Source organism: Helianthus annuus, chromosome 3, assembly GCF_002127325.2.
Source record: "Helianthus annuus cultivar XRQ/B chromosome 3, HanXRQr2.0-SUNRISE, whole genome shotgun sequence".
Classification (NCBI taxonomy): domain Eukaryota; kingdom Viridiplantae; phylum Streptophyta; class Magnoliopsida; order Asterales; family Asteraceae; genus Helianthus; species Helianthus annuus.
The window spans coordinates 133018734-133031491 of NC_035435.2; positions in this window are offsets into that span (position 1 = coordinate 133018734).

The following is a 12758-nucleotide window of genomic DNA, read 5'->3' on the forward strand; positions in this document are numbered from 1 at the left end:
GAATTACGTGTTTAACCTGAAAATCAACAAATTCTCATAGTTACTTCATTCTAACAAGTAAACACATCAAATACACATAAAACATGATAATTAGACACTCTAAAGCATGGGTTTCACCCTCTCCATCACATTCCCACACTTGCCTTTGCTTGTCCTCAAGCAAACCAACTAGAACTAGTCACCACAGCAACAACACCTCTAAACTCCCAACCGGTTCAACCTGTTCAGTCCCAAGTCATACCCATCCCATAGACTGACACAATCGAGATTGACAGTCTGACAAGTAAATGATGCAATTTTAAAACTCAAGACTTGCCTATCTAAAACTAACATGTTTACAATTATACACATGCTACACACCCCTCACAATGTACTCTCCTCTCATGTTAATATCTGGACTAGCGTGTAATGTGCTAGTATACAAACACTCCAAAAAGCAAACATGAAATCCTGTAATCATAGGCTTGTATGACAATCAAACCTCCACTGTATCGTCTAACACGACACATATCAAAAGGACTTTTGGGTTTTGGGCTTAGGCGAAGGTAGGAAAATATTTTTAGGTTCTTTTTCTTTTCTAATTGGCTCACAAACAATAACCAAACTGTGATAACTTTATTCAAACACAACTTATACTATTGGGTTGGTTTCTACCCAAAAACATATACAATATTCACAATACTTCTATTTTTTTGTTCTTTTCTTTTTCATTTTCCTTCACCTATTTTTCAATTTTTCTCTTTTCTTTTCCTTTTTTTTTCTTTTTTTTTCGTAACAATATTATCACGGTCGGTTTTTCACAATAAACAGTGGGTAAACAAACGAAAGGTAGATAGGCTCAACAGGGCTACTAAGGGAAATTTGGTGAATAACACAAAAGAAGCACAAACATAAAGGGTGTAGCGGGAAATCCTAATGCCTTTATCATATATATGCACATGTCAAACCCACAGTCTCAACATGCATCGAATCAAACAAGTTCTAACACAGAATAACACGTAGCCTGCACTTAACAAACGAATTCATCATATAATGTATCCTATCCGTCTACAGGCTCAAGATCTCACCAAGAAAAGGTAAAAAGGTTGACGACATGTAGCATTTGCAATTAAAACATGTTACCCCTAGATAGACATCTCTTTTCAACTCGTTTCCTATAAAACACCTGTCAAACCTACTCTCATGAAACTTAAAGGGACAACCATGACAAGGGACTAATCTAATCTACTACCGGTAAGAAGCCTATTAGTGATTGAAACTTTAGGTTTTCGTAACCAATTAGCTTGTTTAAGGCGATGAAAATTTTTAAAATTTTCAAAATTTTCATTTTTTCATTTTCATCGATTTCAACCACTTTCAATTGCTTCAAAGCTTTATCCACGAATCCCTTCCCGGGCTCCCCCATCCCCACACTTGGGATACATTGTCCTCAATGTATGGCGCTTTTAAAATATAGCCCGGGAAAACAAACCAACAATCCTAATTAAGCGGCTAACTCATCACAAACAAACCAAACGACACACATCCCATAAAACGACACATAGAGTTTAAACACCACCAAGTACAAAACATGAAACAAAAGATAAAAAGACAGTTAATTGTTCAGAAAGGAAAGAGCACATGGACCTGAACATGTCAGAGAGTGCTCACTGATATGATGGACCCGGTGGTCCACCATAGTATCCGCGCAAATGCTCGTAAAATGAGCTCATATAAAAAATGTCCGCTAAACCTCCTTGCGGACCTTGCTGCGACTGGGAGGAAGATGATTAAGCTGCATGTTGTTGACTTTGGTGAGCCGAGTAATCATAAGGTGGTGGTCGATATGGGTAGGAGCTTTGAAAATGTGGCTCCGAGTATTCTCTTGGCAACCACATCGATCCATGAACTTGGGGCATCGGAAGACGGGGCATACCTGGCTCATATGGCGGCAACTGACTGAAATCCACATGAGGTGAATGCTCGCAATATGGAACTCCATTATAATAATTGAAATAGTGGCGCGTTTGGTTCTCATCATACGCCCTCATATTCAGCTCCATTTTACCACTGTTGTGACGTGCCCGGTCAGCACTTCGTAGGAATCCCATCATTTCCTCATGTTGTCGCTCTCTGCTGATCTCTAGTCTTGAATTCTGATCATATAGAGATTGTTGCCATGTTTCCCAGCCAGCATATTCTGGCGGCTGGCTGCTATGTACCCTTGCTTGCATATCATCGTCGAACACTCCCCAGGAGTAGTTCGACTGCCGTGGCCCCTCATGCTGCCCACTTCCACCTTCTCTTACTTGCAAACCCGCTTCACGCCTCAACAGTGTTGTAGAGATCGCTAGTCGGGCGTTGGAGTACTGACTAGGGATTAATCGGGATTAATCAGGATTAATCGGGATTAATAGGATCGGGATTTATATATATAATTTTTAAATTTATATATATACACATACATTAATATCGATATAATACTTAAAAATAGTTCAAAATTCAAACAGCTAAGTTTAAAACATAGCAAATCAAGTATTTAAACATTCAATACACACATTAATATCAATATAATACTTAAAAATAGTTCAAAATTTAAACAATGAAGTTTAAAACATAGCAATTTAAATATTTAAACATTCAAACATTAACATATCAGTCATGGCCTCATGGAATATGTTTTAATGGGTTAAAAACATGATTTTTTTGGGTAGATTGGAACTAAACAACTTGGGCCATGTATTTAATGGTTAAAAACATTTGTTTGGGCCAGATTTAAACTAAAAAAGAGTGGGCCGACTAGAAACGATGGCCGACTTGGGCCGATTTGGACCGCCTTGCACCGACTAGGACCGACTTGGACCGACTACTGACTAATGGTCCGACTAGCTCAAAATTAATCAGTCAACGCCCGACTAGCGCCTAGGCGCCGATTTATTCCGATTTCTACAACACTGCGCCTCAACCTCAACACCTCTTCATCACTAGAATCCAAGTCGTCCATTTCACCTCGACTTGGAGGTTGCTTCCCCCACTGCAACACCTTCAATTTAGCACCATCTCCAAACTTGATTTTGTGCCATAACTTGGTTTTCACATGTGTTATTCTATCACCATTACACATCTCAGCAATCGACCAAGTAGCATGTGGCTTTTCAAAGGCCTTTTCAGAAATCGGCACCAACCCTTTTTTCCGAAGAAAAACACTAATCAAACGGGCATGCGAAATCAATTTCTTTTGTCTTTTGTTCCGGCTTTGCCATATATGAAGCATCACCAACTGCCGAAATGATAAATGAATTTATCCCGTCATGAGAGCATAAAGCATCACCAACTCCCATTTCCGTATACCCATCATATCCCCCAACCGGGGAGCCACATTCGACACTACCAAACTCAATAACACCCTCACCAATGGCTTGAGGTTGTCTCGCTTCATCGCCACCCCTTTTCCAACAAAAACAATTCCGAGAACATCACATTTTCAGCCACAATCTTCTTCGGATCACTGAAGTAATCGGCCTCTCTGATATAAGTGTAGAATTTATCCGCCCAATCGAGTGCAGTAAATTTTTCATACAATCCTAACGCCCACAGATCGGATCTATGGATGCACTTCTCGAAACAAGTATTTGATCTAATAGAGTGCGCATCACCCATCTTTTCATAGAATAACTCGGCCTGGTATGCTGTTTCTTGCTTATACAAAGGACCATCTCTCCACGTAGGGCGGTAAGGAGCATCACCGTGCCCCCGTGGAGGTTGAACAAAATTATCCAATGGCGTTTCCTTAATCTCAATTCCGGACCCTCTTCTCGCCCTTTTCGACCCAACCGCTGCATCCTCTTGCGGTGCGGTTTCTTTTTCTTTTCCCCTGCGTGATTTAACCATCTACAATCACACAAAAACAAGCAAACACCTCAAATTAGTTCGGATCAGCTGACACTAATATACTAGAACAAGTGTATTATCCGTGAGACCTCCCCACACTTGTTCTAAACCATGGCTCAACTCGTTACTAGTTAAATCATTACCCAAGATAATTCGATTCACAATTTCAATCCAAAAATCGTAATGTGGTGCATTAACTAGTATCATAGTAGATTTAACAACATCCCCTTAAGCCATAGCACCAAACCAACCCCTTTATGTAACAATTTTTCCCCGTTTCAATTCATTAACCAAGATAAAATCAGAATTTCATGACCTATTACATGTTTATTCAACCATTAAATGACTAAACAACCAAGAACAAGGCATGAATATAACAAAAATACCTTGACTTCATCAATCCAGAGCAAAATTGTAAGAAAAATATACCTTTTTAGTTTAGAAAGGATGGAGAACACTTAGAGAACTTGTATATGAAGTTTGAGCAAAAAGCCCCAAATTTGAATTTTAGGGTTCTTCGAGCTCGGTCTGATTCGTGCAAATCTGGGCGTTTTCGGTGAAAACCGAGGGTAGAGTTTTGTTCCTCTCGAAAAAATAGCCAAGTTAGGCTCTTGAATCGCTTGATTTGGTGGAGAAACAAGACAGTTATGAAGCTTGAAGATTTAAGATGGTTCTGGAGGTGATGGAAGCTCTTGAAGAAGAAGATGATGAGAGATGTTCGATTATGTGGTTGTGGTGGAAAGAGAATGATAAAATCTGAGTTATTATGTGGAGAATATTATTATTATTTAAGTTTTCGGGTTTAAGAAACAAATATGGGTCAAAACCCACTTAACCCGGTCCACACGCCGTTGCCAACTAGCGACCGGAGCGCTAAGTTTTAATTTTTTCGAGAGGAACAAAACCGGGTTGCCTCCCGGTAGCGCTAAGTTTTAGTCTTCAGCCGGACTTCTCATGACCCTTAGTCGGTCGTGTATTCCAGTGCGCCTTCAAGAAAGCTCACCTCTTCGGGTAACGGATTCAAATCATCACCGTCTAGATACGGTTTCAACCGATGACCATTAACTACCTGTCTTCGTTGGTCCTTCGGATCCTCGATTTCCACATCTCCGTATTGTCCGACTCGTGTAATGACGAACGGTCCGGTCCATTTACTACTTAATTTACCTGGAAACAATTTAAGGCGGGAGTTAAATAACCAAACTCTTTGACCTACTGAAAACACCAAACGCCTCAGCTTTGCGTCGTGCACTGCCTTCATCATATCCTTGTATGCGGCTGCGGTGTCATACGCCTCATTGCGTAATTGCTCCAATTCACTCAATTTCAACAACTTGTGGGCACCTGCATCAGAATAATCAGTATTCACTTGTTTAACAGCCCACAACGCACGATGTGCAATCTCTATGGGTAAATGACAACCCTTTCCATACACCAAATGATAGGGTGTAGTGCCGATAGGAGTTTTATAAGCGGTGCGATATGCCCATAAAGCGTCATCTAATTTAGATGACCAATCCTTACGATCAGTTTGCACCATCTTTTGCAAAAATTTTTTAATTTGCCTATTCGACACTTCAACCTGTCCACTCGTTTGTGGATGATATGGTGTAGCAATTCGATGGTCAACGCCATACCGTTTTAAGAGTTTGCCAAAATTAAGTTTTTAAAGTGGGATCCTCCATCACTAATTATCACTCGAGGAATCCCAAACCTGGAAATTATGTTTGAATGGACAAACTTGCAAACAACGGTATGGTCATTTGTCTTAGTGGCAATTGCTTCAGTCCACTTTGAAACATAAACAACCGCCACTAATATGTATAAATTACCATTCGAATTGGGAAACGGTCCCATAAAGTCAATTCCCTAAACGTCAAAAATATCAACAATCAAAATTGGTTGCATTGGCATTTCATCCCTTTTTGAAATCCCACCCATCTTTTGACAATTCAGACAATGTTTAACAAACTCAAAAGCGTCCTTGAACATGGTTGGCCAATAAAGACCAGCTTCAAGAACTTTATGTCCTGTCTTTTGTCCACTAAAGTGACCGCCACATGCAGATGAGTGAGCATGCTGTAATACTTCCAAGAATTCTGTCTCGGGCACACATCTTGTAATAATCTGATCAGCACCAATCCGGAACAAATCCGGTTCATCCCAAATATAATTCTTCACATGCGACAAGAATTGTTGGTTCCTTCGCTTGTTCCACGCATCCGGTATCGTACCTGTGATGGGCATGTGGTGTTATAGGTTTTTATGTATATTTTTAGCCCTTCTTACACGTTAGTCAAGTATTAAATTTATAAAACACGATATTTTACTAACACCAAACACACATATGGGCAAGTGCACCCATCGTTAGCGTAGTATAGTGTTGGCAAGATATCGAGGTCGTCCAAGGACACAAGAGCTTTTAATACCGGTTTATCCTCAACGTCTAATCAAATCAAAAATTTAGAAAAAGATGTTTAAACTAGAAAATAAAAACTAAAAATGCTGAAAAATAAAAATAAAAGTAAAAACAGATAGACAAGATGAATCACTTGGATCCGACTCGTGTTTAGTGTAACCTTTGATTATTTCCGCACTTTTGCACTTTTTAAGAGATTATCTTACTTATAGTAGTAGACCCCTCTTTTGAAGGTGACGTTACCCTCAACCCAGTAGTTTGAGTCAACAAGGATACAATCCTAAAGGGTTGGATTATTGAAAGATGATTAATTTAGTTATTAATGTATAATGTGGTAGGCCCCTCTTTTGAAGGTGACGTTACCCTCAGCTAAGTAGTCTGAGTCAGCAGGGATACAATCCTAAATAGCCAGGTTAATGTTTTAGTAGTAGCTTACATATGAGGGGATCAAGGAGTTCGGACCCCCGCCATCCAATACCAGTGGGTATTGAAGGAGGTCCTACTAAAGTTGACCCAGGTCCTTGCAGGATCTATACACTGAACAAGGCAAGACTCTTACCAAACCATTCCCTTAACCCCCGACCAGGTAGCCAACATATCTCTATATAGACCGTGGAGATATGAATGGTGAAAATCTTTTATTTTATATAGACAGTAAAATAACGTCAAGACACCACGGACAAATGATAAGGAAGATTCACCTTCAACATAAGAAACTAGTTATTAAAGCCATTAATACATAACCAAATAAAAAGTGCGAAAAGATTAAAAATAAAAAGTATTACACTAGACACTTGTCTTCACCAAGTGATGTAAGAGACTTAGGCAAACATGGCCTTTGATTGTCAAGAACTCTTACGATCAATCTTGGATCCCGAGACTACTCACACACTCTATGATGGATGATGGATGATGGTGGTGGATGTGGGTTGTGATGGTGGTGGTGGGTGGGTGAAGTTTGAGAGAGGTGGTTTGCCAAGGGATGGTTTGCAAATAAGCCAAGCACCCCTATTTATAGCCTGCACAGAAGCCCGGACACGGCCCCATGTCCATTGGGCATGGCCCCGTGTCCATCCCTCTTCTCTTTCTTCATTAAATGCAGTTTGTCTGCATTAGATGACCACGCCCCCGTGTCCGCTGGGCACGACCCCGTATGCAGAAGCGTATCTGTACTATTAAGATTTTCCTAGATTCTGCGAATCTTAGAGTTGACCATGGCCCCGTGTCCGCTGGACACGCCCTCGTGGTGGGCAATAGAAGCTTCTACAGCCTTGTCTTTTCTGCAGATACTTGGGCACGCCCCCGTGCTCATTGAGCACGGGGCGTGTTCAGCCTTCTGTTCTCTTATTTTTTGCTTGGGAGGATGCTGTCGAGGGGTCGGGCATGCCACGTTTATTCCTTTTCTTGTATTTATGTTAGATTTAGCTGCCTTTTTGCTTCTTTTGTTCATTTGAGCTCATTTAATCCTGAAAATACAAAAGGAAGACAAAAACACACTTTTTCCAATATTAGTACTAAAAAAGGGTTAGTTTTATGCCACATTTAATGTAATTTATATGTTGCATTTTGTGCACATCAAATACCCCCACACTTGAATCTTTGCTTGTCCTCAAGCAAAACTCTTTATAATGTGGCCTGAACCAGAGAGTTTTCGGGGAAACGGGGCGTGTGGAATGAAGAAACTGTGTTGAAAAGGGGGTTTTATACCGACAGTTGCGCCGACACGGCCCCGTGGGCGGGCAATATTTTATTTTTATTTTTTATGTATAAGTGCTCGTGTGAGTGCCCTTGTTTCCCAAAAAGTTGGTTAGAAGACTTACCGATTTAGATGTCAACCCGCTTGTTCGTAACTTACCAGGTATGATGTTGATGCTTTCATTCTTCGATCATTTGAAGCGAGATTTCTTCCTCCTCATCCTCAATGAATCCTTGATAAAGTTTCAGCCGTTGGCCATTGACTTTGAATGGAATTCCATTTCGAGATTTAATTTCTACTGCACCGTGTGGGAAATATGGGTGATGGAAAGAGGTCCTGACCACCTAGACTTTAGTTTACCAGGAAACAATCGAAGTCGTGAATTAAACAATAGAACTTGATCTCCTACTCGAAATTCATTAGGTTTAATGTGTTTATCATGCAAGTTTTTCATTCTTTCCTTATAAAATTCGGAGTTAGAGTATACATAATTCCTTAGTTCGTCTAATTCATTTAATTGACAAAATCGATTTTTACCGGCAAATTCTAAATCTAAGTTTACATTTTTAATTGCCCAGTAGGCTTTGTGTGCAATTTCTACTGGCAAATGACAACTTTTTCCATAGACGAGCTTATATGGGGTTGTACCTATTGCTGTTTTATAAGCAGTTCGAAAAGCCCATAAAGCATCATCTAATTTATCGGCCCATTCCTTTTTATTTAACCCTACAGTTTTTTCAAGTATTCGTTTTAAACCTCTGTTAGTCACTTCGGCTTGTCCGTTTGTTTGAGGGTGATATGCTGTTGAGACCCGGTGATAGACCCCATATCTTGTTAAAATTTTTTGAAGTTGATGGTTACAAAAATGGGTACCTCTATCACTTATTAACGCTTTAGGTGTTCCAAAACGAGAAAATAATTTTTTCAGAAATCTTACCACGACTCTTCCATCATTTGTTGGAAGTGCCTCAGCCTCAGCCCATTTAGACAAGTAATCTACCGCCACAAGTATATATATTTGTTTCCTTTTGACGGTGGGAAGGGTTCCATAAAGTCGAGTCCCCACACATCAAAGATTTCACAAACAAGAATGCCATTTTGTGGCATTTTGTTTTTGGAAGAAATATTACCTGTTCTTTGGCAAGCGTCACATGTCTTGACTAGACTTTGGGCGTCTTTGTAAATGGTTGGCCAATAAAATCCTGAATCAAATACCTTTCGTGCGGTACTAGCGGCACCATGATGTCCTCCGTATGGACCTTCATGACAATGGCGGAGAATTCTTCTTGATTTTGAGAAATAGCTAAATTAACGAATAAAAATAGTGTTTTAAATCAATGAGAAGAAAGATGGTTCCTCCAGATTTCAGGTTTTGCAATTAACTTCAATTATGTGTTTAATCATTACCTACATAGACATAGGTGTTAATTTTGATTAATTAATTGTGATAACCAATGATGAAACAATGGTTAACCGGGCAGGGTTAACACACTGGTCTCGTCAAGAAGGGTTAATCCCTTCCTCTCGAGGATCACTGGCTGGATCGTCCGCTGGTTGATCTCCTGCACAAGGAAACAAACCGTGACTCGTAACAAGGAGGATGGGGTGGGGGGTACTCCTTGTTACCACTCTCCGGCGTGAGAATCAGTTGTCTGCTTGGGAAGTAAAGTATGATAGTAGTAGTAGTGAGAGAGTTGTGAAGAGATACCTCAAACCTGGTTTGGGGTTGGTATTTATAGCCGAGGAGTGAAGGAGGAGGTGGACGGATAGACTGACGACATGCTACACCTTTGCAGGTGTGTCAGGCCTGTCGGTTGTGGAGGTGAAGCCACGTCAGCCTGTCGTTTACGTAGACCTGACAGGCGGCTGTCATTGGTGTTACTTGCTCTGTGGTGTCAGTCCCACTTGCTGAGTGTACAGGATGCGGTGCGGGCCGCATCGCTGCTTGCGGTAACTCTAGATGTTCCCGCGTCTCATTCTTTGATCAAGAAATACGCGAGATGCGGTGCCAAGCCGCATCGTCGTCTGTGGTGACTGTTACTGTTATCCAGCTCCCTTGTATTGACCGAAGTGTTCACTGGATGCGGTGCTAGGCCGCATCGCTGTGAGTACTTCCTTTTTCATACACCAGATGCGGTGCCATGCCGCATTACTATACCGTTCTCATATTCCAGGTAAGTCCTCCTTCATCATTGGGCAGATTGGATTCGACCACTGTGTTCGCGCGTTCCCGCACGGACACAGGTAAGTTGTTAGCTAGTGGGGGTTTTGATAAGGGTAATGGTCACTCGCGGTCGTGCTGACACGAGATCTGGGACCATACCCCTTCAAGTCCCCCCCAGTCTAGTGTTGCTGCCATATGCAAGTTGCATGTGGGAGGAGTACTGGACTATGGTGTCTAGAAGGTAGTTTCTAGTCTGGAGAAGATTCTAGGCCATGTAGATGGTCTTTGCTATTCGTAAATCAAGCTGGAGATCCGGAAGAGTCATGTGACGCCTCTTCCGTACCGGTGAAAAAGTTTCGTCTGATGAGAAATTCTCAGCCTAGGGTTTTGATATGGTAGCATGGGCTACGTGCTTCTGATCTCATCAGGGTTGGGTGCCACCTGTTGGTGTGTCGAACCAACCTTTGAGATCTTGCTGGAGGTGTCCACAAACTTTGAACCAACCTCTGAGGCGGTGGTTGAAGATGTTCACAAACTTCGAACCAACCTCTGAGGTGGTGAATTAAGAAGAGAGTGGTCTTCAGCAGTAATTGGACATGTAATGATGATCCCTTTTGTGGGGTGTTCATGTTCTTCCAATTAGCTCTCAAGTAACCGCACGTCCTTTGCGGTTACCTCGTTCCTTGGCATTGTTGGCCACGTTTGGCTGAACAATGTTGGATACTTGCGTCATTGTTGGCCGTGTTTGGTCGAACAATTTGAATCTGGATAATGGTCAAATAAACATGGTCATAGGCATGGTTATGCCCACCATTGTTTATTCTATCCGTCTTACAAGTGGGTCAACAAAGTCATAAGCAGACTTGTTACCACTGTTCGGCCGCTTGTTGTTCAACGAGACCTCTTTAGGTGAGTGGGAATCTCGTTCGCATCTGTTCTTTAGCCACTTTCCTTCACGCTCCAATGCCGAGTAATTTTCCTTGAAGTAGCCTCGTTCACCTGTGTGATGACTTAGTTGTGGCTCTTCCGTAGCAACCATTTGCGGAGCTATGGGTGTGTCCGCAGCGACTCATGAGTGTCTGCGGTTTTGTAACCCAATACTCGCTTGAAACGAGTGTGTTGCTCGGATGTGGCTCTTGAAGGATCAGGAGTCAGGGTTGCTGATGTGCGTTCGCGTACATTCCCATCCTTCTTTTCTTTGAAGAAGCTGTTTACGCACCCTCTGTGGTTGTGAACCGGACAGGAGGGATTTGAAGCTTGAAGAGAATGAAGGTAATGCGGTTTACCTGTTCATGAGATGCGGTTCAGTCCAAAGAACAACGCTGGTTCTGAGCGTCTAACACACCTGTACGGGCTCGTGTGTGTCATCTCCGCATATTCCACGTGTGCTCGTGGGTATGTGCGGATATGTTTATACCCCCTTAACTATGGAAAGATATAATTTTTGGCTATTTTGAGGGGTATGTAAAAAACGACATGCGGTATGGGTTATGGTGCGGTACACCAGAGAAACCACATGCCGCTTGTGTTTGGATAATGTAGTCGCTTTTTGTTGCATACGTGGCTGAACGCACGTGTGAGTTGGTGGAATTTGGTGAGATTTCCTGGCATGTGCTGAAATGAAAGGACATTTGCACTGCCCGAGGTCATAAATGCACTGTAGCAGGAGTGTAAACGTTTCTAATGTCAGGCGTGTGTGCGGCCACGCGCGCGTGATAACCGTCAGCGGAACCGTCGCTGAACACATGGCACCGCATAATTCGTTCTTTTTGGACGTGATGATTCGGTTTCCATGTCGCATTTGTTGCGATGAGTATATAAGGGGAAACCGTTCGTGGTTTCCCCTCACTTGTTCAAAATTTCAAAATTTCCGGCGAGAGAAAAAAGATTCCTCCGTCTTCTCCGATAAGGTTTTCTGAAATTCCGGTGAGATTGTTTGAGTTTTAGTACTCATTTTCTTTTCTTCTACATCTCTATGGCTGAACCATCAAATACACACAATGTGGAGGGTGAAAACCCTGAACAACAGCCGCTGGCGGCGGCTGATGAAGATGAAGATGATGATGGCGGTGCAATCGGTGGTGGTCTGCCGGTACTGAAGTGGTCAAAGGGTCAATTTAATACCCTGATGACCAGTATACAAATGGCCGAGGAGTGGGCTGCAACCTACCCACAAGAGGGTGACACCGGTGCCGATGCTCCGGCGGGATTTATCACTTTGTGTGCCGAGTTCTTTTACGATGGCAACCTCCGACTGCCTGTGACGGTGTTTGTTGCCGAGGTGTTAGAATATTATCACCTGCATATTTCCCAACTGAGTCCATTTGGGATGTTCCGGATCCGGAACTTCGAGTACACTTTCCGTGCTCTTGGTTTGGACATTACCGTTGAGAATTTCCGGCGGTTCTACCAGTTAACGTTAAACACCGGATTTTTCTCTTTCAACCAACGGTATGGGAGTCCCAAGCTGATGACCCCTCCGAAGGGTCTTACCAAGTGGAAAAGGAGGTTTTTCTACGTTAAAGCTTGTGCGGTGCATGCCAACATGAGCTTTCGGAATGTGAATATGGGCGTTACTGCGGAAGATATTGCTCTCCCCACCTCAAAGA